Source organism: Mustela lutreola, chromosome 9 (assembly GCF_030435805.1).
Source record: "Mustela lutreola isolate mMusLut2 chromosome 9, mMusLut2.pri, whole genome shotgun sequence".
NCBI classification, from domain to species: domain Eukaryota; kingdom Metazoa; phylum Chordata; class Mammalia; order Carnivora; family Mustelidae; genus Mustela; species Mustela lutreola.
This window is the reverse complement of record NC_081298.1, coordinates 112271848-112286452: the sequence shown is the minus strand read 5'-3', so window position 1 is coordinate 112286452 and position 14605 is coordinate 112271848.

Below are 14605 nucleotides of genomic sequence, written 5' to 3'. Positions count from 1 at the left end.
ATGGCCGAAACTGAAGGGCAAACACAGACATTTTAAATACCTAGTTGAAAATACTAATGTTCTCCCTTTGTCATCACTTCTGAAATTCTAGTCAAGCTGAAAAAGTTGGTGTGTATGCAGGGAGTGGAAAGGGTAAAATTTGAACCAACCATAAATTCTGGCATCAGAATTCAGTCTGCGGACACAGCAAACCAATAAAAGGTAGAGGATATGATCTCTGTACAAACAGTTAAGTGCTAAGAGCAAAAGGCATATGGGAGAAGAAGATCCAAAATCAAGTAGACATCTCCTAACAGATAAGAAGGGTACATATATAGAAATCTAAGGCAAGCCAATGATCCAAAAAGAACAGGCAAACTGCGGGCACCAGGAAGAACCGCTAGTGAATAACACGGTCATGGTCTCTCCTGCTAAGTGGGTTCTATTCCTAAGACAGGGTTGAAGAAAGCTAACTCCTAATCCTATTAGATCCAAAGCTTCTAGGTACCTACTCAAAGATTAGAACTGAGCCAAAACACAGAGTGTGGCCACCAGAAGGAGAACATCAGCTCTGTAGTTACAAGTATATATCAGGATTCTCCAAGAAACAGAACCAATAGGAGTTCTATAGATAAATATTCACTTATTTATCTCAGAAGGTTTATAAAAGAAATATTATAAAAACTGGTTCATGCAATTATGAAGGCCAAGAAGTCCCACAATCTGCCATCTGCAAACTGGAAACCCAGGAACGCCAGTGGTGTAATTCAGTCCATGCCCAAAGGTCCAAGATCTGGTCAGTGGTGTAGGTACTGGCCTGAGTCTAAAAGCCCAAAAACCAGGAGTGCCAATGTCTTTTTTTTTTTGTAATTTTTAAAATTTCTTTTCAACGAATTTCAGGATTCATTGTTTATGCACCACACCCAGTGCTCCATGCAATACGTGCCCTCCATAATACCCACCACCAGGTTCACCCAACCTCCCACCCCTCGCCCCTCCAAAACCCTTGGATTGTTTTTCAGAGTCCACAGTCTCTCATGGTTTGTCTCCCGCTCCAATACCCCCCAATTACCTTCTCTTCTCCATCTCCCCATGTCCTCTGTGTTATTCCTTATGCTCCACAAATAAGCGAAACCATATAATTGACTCTCTCTGCTTGACTTATTTCATTCAGCATAGTCTCTTCCAATTCCGTCCATGTTGATACAAAAGTTGCATATTCATCCTTTCTGACAGAGGCATAATACTCCATTGTCTATATGGACCACATCTTCGTTATCCATTCGTCCATTGAAGGGCATCATCCATCATGGTTCTATCTATAGTTTGGCGACTGTGGCCATTGCTGCTATGAACATGGGGGTACAGATGGCCCTTCTTTTCACTACATCTGTATCATTGGGGTAAATACCCGGTAGTGAAATTGCAAGGTCATAGGGAAGCTCTATTTTTAATTTCTTAAGGAATCTCCGCGCTGTTTTCCAAAGTGGCTACACCAACTTGCATTCCCACCAACAGTGTAAGAGGGTTCCCCTTTCTCCACATCCTGTCCAACACATGTTGTTTACTGTATTGTTAATTTAGTGTCAATTTCTTAAGCAGAAAGCAAATTCATTCTTCATCTTTTTCATTCTATTCAAGCCTCAACAAATTGGACTGATGCCGCCTATGTGGGTGAGGTGATCTTTACTCAGTCTACCAATTCTAATGCCCCTTCTCTGGAAACATCCTCACAGACACTCTCAGAAATGTTTTACCAACTATGTTGGCATCCCTTAGCCCAGTCAAACTGATACTTAAACTAACCATCACAGTGTAGAGGCCCGTAATGGCAAGACAAGATGCTAGAGCAAGCCTGAGGGGAGTTGGTTTTCCATCTTCCGACATAGGTGAGTAGGCGGAGTTGAGCCTATAGAGGGCAACCAGACAGCCTTTACTGTGGAATAAAGACAACAGAAGAATGTCAGGATTCAGGCTGGCTCTTCGGTGCCCTCAACATTGGCTTAAGAACAGCACTGAAGGGCCCAGCATAACTGGTTTCCTTCTGAGTCCCAAAGTTTACTTTCAAAAATTATTCTAGACCTAATATTGGGAATTATTTCTACCTCATTATCTAGATGAACCATTAGAGGTCAATTTATCTGTAATGGGAAGCTTTTGCTTATCTTCAAAGGAAGTTACTGAAATGAAAATCTTCAAGATAAGTGGCCAAAGGTGTTTGGTAACATAAAAGTGATTCTTCTTCACTGATTGGATGTGCAAATCAAACATACTTCTCCTACCAAAGGAGAGGTATTTTCTCACTCAGCCTCTCTAGCCAGTATTCATCAGCTCACACTGACTGACAAATGATATAAGCTCCTGGGAGAAGAATAAAGATATCATCAGTCACTTTTAAACTTTTGTATGTGAGTGTATGGCCTAAAACCAAACAAAACAAAACCCACACACATAATGTGAAAACTGTCTTCTTAACAAAATCTTCACGTACAGTGGAATATTGTTAACTATACGCACACTGTTTCATAGAAGACCACTAATGCTTTCATTGTCCATGACTGACACTCTGTACCACCTATTAAAGAACAACCATCCATTTCTGTTTTCTCTCTCCCTGAGCTCCTGGCAACCACCATTCTACTTTCTGTTTCTGCTTCATCATTTTTCCTCTAGAGAAGATTCCAACTTAGTTATTTATATTCTTTGTCTCCAAAAATTCTGTTTGGTTTAGTTTATATTTTTTACCTTTTGTTAAAATACTCATTTTGTTCATGCATCATTTTTCTAAGCTTATTGATCATCTTTATGATCATTTAAATTATTTGTCAATTAATTAATATAATCCCTTCTCTAAGGATCAGTATCTGGAGATTTTTTGGGTTCCTTTGATTGCACCATATCTTCTGGATTCTTTGTATCCTGGAAACTTTTTATTGGGATCCCTGCATTTGGAAAAGAAACAGACACCTCTCCTAATCTTTAAAGACTAGCTTCATATAGGGGAAAACCTCGACCAATTAGCCCAGCTAGAGATTCTGGGACCTTTCAAATTCTCTCTAGAGCTGCCTTTTCACTGGACTTGTGCTTTTAAATTCCAAATTAGAGTGATTCACTGGTTTTTGATTTTCATTTGCAGTAGCTCATAATCTCTTGCTCTCTCTGGTGTCAGTCTGCAGTACTACAGGTTTCTGGAATTGCATCAATAGACTCCGCTCTCTTCTGTTATCAGCAGCAGACTTCTAGACATTGCTGGGTATTAGCACTTTGGAGTCCAGAGAGACAGGAAGCAGCACCTTGAACAAATTTCTGAGAAGTCGTTGGACACACACTCCTCCCCAAGGAGAAACCAGTAGTTGGAGGTTCTCTCCTACTCACTCTCAGCTACAGGGAGACTATAGCAAGGGAGTGCTCCAGACCATCACCTTAGTTCTCAGTGGTCCTGACACCATTTTCTGCTGGCACTTAGATTCAGGCAAGACTGAAACCCATCCCCAGCCCTGCAGAAAGATCTGAATATTGAAAATATGCTCCAGGTTTCTCTTTCCCTCCCCAGGGACACCAAGGGGCCAGACTGTGCTACACTGAGCTAGTAGGAAGGACTATGGTATAGACTGTAACTGGTTTTGCACTTGCCTAGTGTGCAAGGACCTCTTTACTGTTTTCTGGATTTCTCACAAAGGAAACTGGTCTGCTGTTATTTTGAGTCAATGGCTCCACTGGGGGAAGAAAGAGTGGAGCTTCCTATTCTACTGTCTTGCTGACATCAATCCCTGGGTCATTTAAAAAAAAAAAATGCAAGCTCAGAATCACAGTCTCCCTACAAGCCTTTAACACTTTCAGAGGAACCTCCATCACCCAGCTCAGAGACCAGCATATAGCATATGCCTATTAAGCATATATTTAAATGAACTAAAGGTTGTACAAGACACTGGTAGAAGTAGGATTTGAACTTAAAGGCTGTGGCACTGTCACACTTTCATAAATGGCTTTCCTATGGTTCTCTATTCAAATTTACAAGAGTGCCTAGGAATTTACTTATCAACTATCACAGACAGAATCCAGGCTTGGGGAAGCAGTGGGGTATATAAGAAAAGAGTATGGAAGACTTCGTGTCAACTACCTGAGTTTGAATCAAATTCTTTCAAATCTTCCTAGTTATTTTCAATCCTAGACATTCGTCAAATTCACCTGTGGAAACTTGGAAACATAGATTCCAGGACTTACCCTATTGAGTCAAAGCTTCGAGGAGTGGAGCCTAAACAGATACCATTTAAACAGATTAACAAGGTTGAAAAATACTGTTTAAGCTATTTCATAAAAGGTATGCCCCAATCTTTCAGAACCTTAGCAAACTCAACTATCTGTAAAATGGGCTATTGGTTCTTCTATCACTGACCTCATGGGGGATATTATAAGGGTCTAGTTACAGTGGGAAAACACATGAAAGCAATGTAAACTGTAAACTATGGTAATAATGTAAGATAATTTCATGCTATCAGGTAATTTGAATATCAGATCAGGGCTTAATGAAAACAAAACCACAACTATCTCCTATTGACATGTGCTATTCTTTATATAGAAAAAGAACCATAATCTTCTCTTTTTGAAGTTACAATTATACTTCTCTTATTGTAGCCGTGCTTTTGTGAAGTTATTTATAAATCAAATTTTATTTTAAGCACATTAAGAAAACAAGCCATCTAAAGTAACTCCCTGTTGAATGTCTTATGAAATAAAGAATGCTTCTAAAATGCAAATAGACAATCCCCAAGTAATCATTTTTTTTAAGATTGGGTTTTATATATGATGTTGTCTGGAAATGGGACACAGCTGTATTGCCATCAGAAATATCTAGCAGTTTTGCTATAAAACAACTCCTGTTTTTCTTGGGTCACACTCCACAATCTCCCAGGAAAGATGAGATACTCAGGGCCTTTTAGTTGCCCACCAAATGCAAAGAAACAAATACAGATGTTATCTCTTAGTCACAGCTGGTCTCCTCCACTTCCCATAATAAAGCCTTAAATCAAACAGAGGACTCCCCACAAAAAGTACTCTTAATGAAATATATCTCACATCCCAATGCTCGGGGCTGATTTATTAAACACCTAGAAACCAAATATCCTCCTGGATAGTCCAGAAATCTCACATGAGAACTTCCCTTAAAAATTCACTGTATTTCTTGATTCAGTTAGATTGATAATATTTTAGCTATTAAAAATAGCTACAACTTGGTTTCTCAGAAACTTGGGGGAAAAATTTTTTTTCTACAATGGGTTTCCTTTCAAAAAAAGAAATGTTATGGGAGTTCAAGATCAAGATTTAAGTCACTTCCCATTTGAGTCAAACCTGTTTTAGAATTCCATTTTGCTAACGCCCAATCTCCAATTACGGTGACTGGCTGCCAGTGTGCTCAGTAGCTGTTGAAGGATTGGAATGATAAAGGAGAGCTGACTGGAGAAGCTCACCCATGTAGGACTTTTCACTTACTAGTGTAGAACTGCCCAAAGACAATTTTCTCAAAGGTGTTGAATATTTTTGACTGGGAACTTACAGGGCTAACCAAGGGATTCAGTGAACTCTTTCATCATTAATTCAGAGGTATTTCTGAATTGTGATTAATCTGGCAGAATAAATCTCAAAGCACTGGTAAGGAAAGAAAGACCTCTCACAGGCCACAAATTAAGAAAGTAAGAGCTATAAGGACTGAGGCAAGCCAATGTCATAATGAAGAATATGGTGATCGAGAGCATGGATTCTGAAGCCAGACTGGGTCCAGCGGCAACACTGACACTAGTTATGTGACTTTAAACAAGTCATTTCGCTCTTAGTTTTCTGATCCATAAACATAGGTGATGACAGATTGACCTATAATAGAACTTGTTATAAAGGAAAATAAGTTAATATGTGTAAAGTTCTTAAGATAGTACCTGGAACATAGTAGGTGCTATAAAGTTTTTAAAGATTAAAAATAATGTAGAACACAATTTAAAATAACTGCCATTTGCATCAGCATGGATGGAACGGGGAGAGGATTATGCTAAGTGAAAGAAGTCAAGCAGAGAAAGACAATTATATGGTTTCACTCCTATGTAGAAGATAAGGAATAGTGCAGAGGACTAAAGGGGAAGGGAGGGAAAACTGAATGGGAAGAAATCAGAGAGCGAGACAAACCATGAGAGACTCAGTACTCCAGGAAGCAAACTGAGGGTTACAGAAGGGAAGCGGGTGGTGGGGGAGATGAGGTATTGAGGAGGGTACCTGTTGTGATGAGCACTGGGTGTTATACGAAACTAACGAATTGCTGAACACATCAAAACTGAACACAGTCAATCAATCAATCAATCAGTCAATATCTGGTACAGGAAGAGATCTTCAAAGATGAGAAAGCAAGGTTTTTAAGAGAAGTTGCAAGAACCAGACCAGTGGTCCATGAATAATAATACACACCTAACAGCTCTGACAACCTGTCTCCATTTCATTGCTCGCTTACCAGATGACTCTGGGATAGGCTCTGAAATAGCTGCTGCCAAACAGGAGGGATAATAATACTGAGTGTCTTTGTATTAGAGGTGTGAGAAAAAAAATAAATCGTAAAAAGCACTTTTCAGTGTTTTGCAAGAGGAAAAGCACCAAACATAGAGTTTCAGAGATACTCTCATTTCCCAAAAGTACATTTCAGTTTTTAATCACACTTTCTGGGGCTAGTGTCTATGGAGAAATGTAGGCTGTAGCCAGAGGGCTTGTTGAAATGGAGGTTTTAATAACAGAGAAAATGAAGTACTCCAAAAAATCACATTTGGCTTTAGAAATGTGTGTAGACTGGTTTATTAAATAGCGCTCTAAACCAGAAGTCAATACTCAAGCACTTGATTGCTACTCATGTCCTATGCAACCTTGAGAAATGGAGACAATCCCTTATGTCACATTCCTCAGAGGCATGAGAGAGAGAGAGAGAGAGCACAATCTTGTTCCGTCTTTAATGATGATTAGGTTGACGATAATTGATCTATGGGTAAAAAGGCTCTTCTTAATTTAAAAAAAAAATGTTCAGATAAAAGGCAGGCCACTAAAAATAGAACACTTTACAACTGATAATATTATATTCATCTCCTTTAGCACATGAGTTGGCCCACATGGATAGAAATCAGAATGAAAATATCAGTTCTAGAACTTACTGTCAGGGTATGTGATTTAGAAATCCTTAAAGGACTCAAATGAAGGTTTAGTAGAAGACTCAAATGAAGGTTTACTGGCTCCCCTGTGGCACCACATTAAAAGGAGGCTCAAATCCCTTTGTGAAATTCTGTGAGATTCTTAGAACCTGAAAGAGTTTATCAGTATTAATAAGGAAACCATGGCTCCAAAAAAATACAGAAGGGATGAACATCTGATACTTTTTTGGTTCATTACAGACTGACATAGCCCTTTTGTCCTTTGAACAGACCTCAGGTAGACACTCCCTGCACCCTGCAAAAACAGGAAGAAAAAAAAGAAAAGTAGATAGGTGATTACTGTTACAGGTATCCATCAACTCCAACTATAGGATAGGATTAATAGGATTAACATGCCTTATTAATGGAGGAAATATTTTTTCTTGATACAGATTTAAATAGTATTTTTTTAATTGAATGTATTCTGTGCTATAGGCTTTCCAATAGGTCAATCCACTGAAGAACTTTCAAGTCCACAACTCCCACTGGTGGAATATTTAAGAATAAAGTCTTCTCGAAGGGCCTGTGAGACTAGAAAATGGAAAAAATTGCTGCCTACCCAGATGGCATCCACGTCATCCCTCAAGCCCTCAGGATATTGTAAGAAACAGAAAAAGGACTAGGGTTCAGAAAGTGAAGTCTGCTTTTGTTTAGGGTAAGAGATGTCAGAGAGAATCTTGGAAAGCATGGGTGTAAAATTCAGATCAAAAGACTAAACACTGGACACAAAGGTCCACTCTCCTGTGAAGGTACAATCATTAAGCACCTTTCTATGACTATTCAAGAAAAAATTTCAGTTTAGCTAAAACTTTAACCTTTTCCCTCTCTGTTTATCATTCCTTTCTCCCATCCAAGTACTAACCAGGTCCGACCCTGCTTAGCTTCCGAGATCAGACGAGATCGGGTGCATTCAGGGTGGTATGGCCATAGACTATCATTCCTTTCTGAAAGTGCCTTAACCCTTTAGTAAAGATCCTTCAAAAGTTTGACATGCTAATTTAGAGGGAGGTAAAAGTACAACATGGCAAAGAAGAAAGAGAATGATATGCTACCTCAGATTTTCTCAAATTCAGTGGAAACAGTGTCTGCCTTTTGTGAATGAACTCAGATTCATGCTTCTAAGTAACTGTCAACAGACCTAAGAGGTACATCCTCATAGTAGTAAAGGGACTCTCAAACCCAGAATGTTACAAAGAGTACAAATGCTACTGAGCTTGAAATATTTGCTTAGGTCCGAGGAGGTGCCATCCTGTAGGAAGAGAGAAAGAGACTGAAGAACTTCTGGCTTACAGTAAGAATGTGCTAGGCTGACTTGGAGAAGGTCACCTCACTTTGGGTCTACGAATGACCTGGTACTTTTTATTTAGAAAGTGTTCACGATAACCCAAATAAAAGTATGTAGGAACTTTGGTAAAAAGATATCAGGAAGAAGGGGGAAGAGTCTGGGGCTCAACAGAAAGAAGTTTGAGGAGGGAGAACTCTGGGTAAAAAGCCTTGGCTACTCAAATTGTGATCCCTGGATGAGTAGCATCAGCAGAATCACAGACCTCACTCTAGATCTACTGCTCAGAATTAGCATCGTAATAAGTTCTCCATATGTTTCAAATACATATTCCGAAGGTCTGAGAAGCATCAGCTTAAAAGGTAGCCCTCGAAGAGCACAGAAGATTCAGATGGGGATGAGAATCACTGGCCATATTCTGGGGTGAAGTGAGGAGTAACCCAGAGGGGAAGATACCACAATCGAAAATCAGTATCAGATCTAATTGTCAATGACATTGTGGCCACAGAAGTCAAAACAAAGGTAGAAAATGGGGGAAGTACTCTCTCCTCGGGGTCAAGCCCTCTATAGGAATTGGCACCAGGCATGGAAAGTGGGGTTAAAGAAAATGCTCTAGTCCCAAAATATTCAAAAGGTAAACCAAAGCAGAAGCCTGGCTCTAGAGTTTCAGTCAACACGCAAAGGCAAGGAAGTGGCATGACTTGGCCATTACATAGAAAACAGAGCTCCTCAGATGTTGGAATCCCAATTTCCTAGGGGCAGAACTACGGCAACTCCCACCAGCCATGGGCTGAGGTCCATGTCAGAGTGAGGGGCTTTTAGATAGTGGAATTTATGTTTTCAAGCTAATGTGTTTTCATTTCTCTCCACAGTCTGGTAGGGCTTTGGGATATTTTGGTGACACAAACTCCCAAGTCTTTTGAAGATAAACTGCTCTGCTTGGGAACCGAACTATAAGAGGAGTATTTTTAACAAGGTTTTACAGATCAGGAATATAGGGGGCCTGGGTGGCTCAGTCAGTTAAGCATTTGCCTTCAGCTCAGGTCATGATCCCAGGGTCCCAGGTTTGAGTCCCTCAGCAGGGAGTCTATTTCTCCCTCTGCCCCTCCCCCTGTTCATGAGCACACACACTCTCTCTCACCCTCTCAAATAAATAAAATCTTAAAAAAAAAATAAAGATCAGAAAATTACAATAAAATTGTAATTCAATCTGTAAATTCAAAACTATACTTTTTTCATAAAATGAATTTTATATACCAAGATATTTCTCTCTCAAGTACAGATCAACTGGTTTTCACCAAAAATACAGAAGTCAAGTCAGCTCTCTGCATTCCTCAGTCCCATATAACTTAAACCACTCCTCAGTCTAGTTCATGGGATTATCACTTTGTTTAGGGTACCATTTCCTTCTTTCCATTTTGATTATGCCAAAACTAGGAGGTATTTGAAATAGAACTAGAGAGAAAGGGATACAGACTTAGTCCAATGTAACCTCTGTGGAAGAAGGGGCTGCTCTATTGTTCTCTCTTACCTTAGATACCTATGTATAACGTTTCTATCCTCATAGACCCTCTTACCCAACCAAGTCATTTATGTAAGTATGTAATGGCAGACATGGGTATGTGCACAGATGGGACTGGTGTGGTCCTTTAGCCCTGTAAGGTAATTTTTCGCCTGGACCTAGCATGGACTGGTCTGTTATTTTTAATGGCATCTACTATCTAAAAACAAAATAGTGATTTTTCTCTCCCCAGAATATCTACAGGATATCTGACTCTGAAGGAAACTAGATGTGTTAGATAATCAGATCATAATACAGGTCTCCACTTTAAGTTTGTACAAAGGTGAAAAGAAGACTTTTTAAAGACATTTGAATGCAATTAGTCTTTCAAGAAGACTCTCCAACTACTCTCACCAACTAAAAGGAGCTTTCTTTTTTAAATTTCATTTTCACTGGCACCTAAAATGGTATGTGACTGACGTGACTGTCAGTCAAAGTGCCCAAGGGAAATACTGTAGCATTCTCCTCATGTAGCTCACTTCTGTGTTGTCAGCCAAACAAGAAATTCTCATAGTGCTTGATTTAAGTGACAACACAGAGCAGTAGCCTTCTGCAGTGTACGTTAAAGCTATCTTTAGCTTTTTTGGGTCTTAGATGTATGCTTTTAATGATAGAAAGAAATAAATATCCATAAATTAAAAAAAAAAAAAGAAAGAAAGAAAAGGTAAATTAAATTAAATGTAGTTTGTGAATCCAATGGTAAAATCTCCGGACTTCCTTCAATGAAGAAGTCAGTGTTTTCTGGCAAGGATGAATTAGAAGCATCATTCACTGAGAGTTAAATTTTGGAAGGTAATCCTTCTAAATTTTTTTTGGGGGGGTTGATTTTTTGACATCAGGTGAGCTGCAGGCTAAGAAATAATTACATGATTTTAGAATTAAAAGTTGTTTCTTTTCTTCAGGGAACATTCTGGTGCTTTCCTTGGTTTAAAAAAAAAAAAAAATCCCAAATTCTGCAGCAGTGAATGATTCCCTTTGCAGAGAAAACAAATTTGACATGTCACACATAATGCAGAATACTTTAGAGGTGCTGAAAGGTTCAAAAGGAACGAGAGAGGTAGGAAAGGCAAGGAAGGGGTAGTCAAGTTCTAGAAGCAAGGATTGAAAAATTCTCCAAGCATTTGAAAGAAAAGCAGCCAATCCTAAATATGTAAAAGATAGATGGATTTAAATTTCAGAACCGTGTGCTATAAAGTGCTGATATTATCTGTCTTCAGAAGTCTCGCAGAGACTCTGGGAGTCATGAAATGCTGGCTTGGCACACAGTGGGTACCAAAAAAATGAATGAAGGTGAAAATTCACCAGGTCAGTATATGCTTTGAGCTGTAAGAATCATAAGATACAGGTCTTGTAAGGCCAACTTAGTAAGTGCTCTCTTTCCTGTATGATATTTTGATTTGAATAGACGTGATGATTTTAAGTTTATAGTCCAAACTGTCTTCAACCAATTGATTTATTTGTGAATGTTTACAAACAATTATGAGGGTCTTAATAACAAAGACATTAAATCTCTCAAAGTGCACTGTCCTCTCCTTTTCCCCAGCCATCTCCTAGATTCAGAACCATATTTTTAAAAAATATTTATTTATTTATATGAGAGGGGAGGGAAAGAAGGGACAGTAGGAGAGGGAGAATCCTTAAGCAGACTCCCTGCCTACCCTGAGATCATGACCCTCGCGGAAATCAAGAGTCAGCCACTCAATCGACTGAATGACCCAGCTACCCCTAGAACCACATTTTTAAACCAGCCACATAAAAATTAGCACCTTTAACCCTGATACAAAAAAGTCAGGGAATGGGTCTGATAGACACATGAAATAACCTGAAAAAAACAAGTATCTTGAGGCATATTCTCTGCCTATGCAGTTTGGTTTTATTTTTTTATGAGACTCTCAGCTAAAAAAGACATTAAATGTTTCTGAGTAGTCAGACATGGTTTTGTTGGGTTTTTGCTTTGTTTTGTTTTGTTTTCTACCTCCCTGAGATAAGCTATTGACCTGGGGGACTAAAGAAGGCATCCATTTGAAATCTCCCTTCACTCAGCTGTGTAATGCATGGGCTTCTCATGAATCCAAGTATTTAAAAACACTTTTAGAAAGTTCATTTAAGCATTTTAGAGAAAAAAAAAATTATGTGTTCTTCCTCATCAGAAACCCAGGAAAAGAAACTGCAACCACCATTGTCAATCTGTGACCATAAATAATAGAGTTATCACTCGTCTGTTCACAGATGCAGCAAATAAACTTCACAAGCTTGCTCTTGTCACAAACATGCTTCTCTAAAAGAAGTAGACATTTAATAATCAAGTATGTCTTTCACTTCCAGTGGAGTACCAAATTTTGTTGATGCAGATGATAGCCCATCCGGAAACCCTCTGATTCTTACACAGTTTTTCAATTACAGAAACAAAGATTCCTCCAGGCTTTCTGGCCTAAGCCAGTAAAATCAGTTTGCAGTGTGACTTCCTAGGCTGTAAATTACACTCCAGGGGGGTTAGATTACATGTAAGACCTTCAAACCCTCCACAGTTAAGTCCTAGTCACTAACTACTTCTTGCTACCAGTGAAGCCCAACTCTGTTCTGCCTGGTAAATGTATTCTTTCCCTTAACCCCCTTCAGGAGCGATCTAGTCCCATCCTCCCACAGATTTTCTTCCCAGAACTGAGATTTCCCATTGCTTTCTGTTGTGTAGGGTCTCCTTCTTTGTGCTGTCGAAAATCTGGCTGTGCTCCACAAAACTCTACTCGGGATTCTAACCATCATAGCCATTTTATAGCTATAAATGAAAATGTGTTTTGAGTTTTTGGACTTTTCTGTTTAACTTTCTATTTACCTATCTTTGTAGTATATGTTTAAAGTCCTTTCTTAGATTATTTATTATTTATTATTATTATTATTATTATTTATTATTATTTATTATTCCAGCATTCTACACACAGTTGCTACTCAACAAGTAATGTGTGCTATGTTCAAAGAATGGAATTCCATAGAGGGGAAGCAGAAAACAATGTCACCCCTTCTCTGTGCTTCCCAGATTTGTGGGGTTAATTCTTCCTTATTCTTTTTTTAAATACATTTTATTTTATTTTTTTGAAGACTTTATTCATTTATTTGACACAGAGAGAGAGAGAGATCACAAGTAGGCAGAGAAGCAGGCAGAGAGAGAGGGGGAAGCAGGCTCCCTGCTGAGCAGAGAGCCCGATACGGGGCTCGATCCCAGGACCCTGAGATCATGACCTGGGCCGAAGGCAGAGGTTTAACCCACTGGGCCACCCAGATGCCCCAATTCTTCTTTATTCTTAAGCTCAAATTGATGGCAGATCTCATGACTTCTCTGGACAGTCTCAGGAAATGAAAATTCTTTAGACCCTTTTTGGTAAGACAGCATCTCATATGAGTAAAATGACCTTGTAGTAACAAAGCTCCCAAATTTCACTTAAAACATAGTCCTTCTACAGCTTGTTTCTGCTTTGCGGGCATGGTGATCTGTGAACTGGCTACATGAATTGAGCAATTTATTTAACTTCTCTGAGCTTTCATTTCCCCATGCAGTGAGAACTGAATTAATACATGTAAGGCATTCATAATTTCCAAGACGGGTAGATGCTCACCATGGGTCAGGCATTATTTCTATACAAACCAAGGCTCTCTTTGTATTATTTTGGACAACCCCCTTTAGAAATACCAGAGAAGCTTCTTTGATGTAGATAATGTCTCTGTACATGCAGGACCCCACTGCGAGCCTCTGTATTTTACAGTTCACTTCCAAACTCTGCCTAAAGCTCTCTTATGTAATGCCCCCTTTCAAAACAGTGAAGCTGCCTCCTTGTCCAGTGCAGTCCTCATCTGGCCCTCCTGAGGCATCTGCTTCTTCCACTGATGCCTAATGTGCCATCTATTTTTGTCCCTGGTATCACTAGGCAGCTTCACACAAAAGTTACAGTCCCTTATGTTCTGCCAAACTTCACGGGGCATTATCAAGGTCTGTATATGTTCTCCTTTTGCTGAGCTTTAGCTGAGGAGAAACAGCTTCCCAATGTCATAACATTCCCAACAATGTTTTCCAAAGACTTCTTTTGTCTCATCCTTTGGTATGCCCAACCTGAGGGTGTGTGCTGAGCTAAGGATTTCAGGATCTTTTTACAGCCTTCTTATGTGCAAGGGCCTAAAATGGTCCGATTACTTATCCCGGGGTACAGAATGCTCGCCCCCTGTTTTTCTGTCTTGGCCTTTTAGAAATCTCACACCTTTGTTCAAGAGCAGGTTTTGAGACTCCTTTCTACAGTTATTTACTCTTGATCTCAGATCCGCATCTTCTGAACCTTATCAAATCATTAAAACCTAGCTAGGCAATAGGGAAATTACAGGTACTGAGAACACAGACAAAGTTCAGCTTTGCTGGGGATTTTCGGTTCTCTTTGTCTCATGCCTAAATCCCTTCTGTTCCCACTCTTTTTTTTATATATATAATTTTTTATTTTTCATAAACATATATTTTTATCCCCAGGGATACAGGTCTGTGAATCGCCAGGTTTACACACGTCACAGCACTCACCAAAGCACACACCC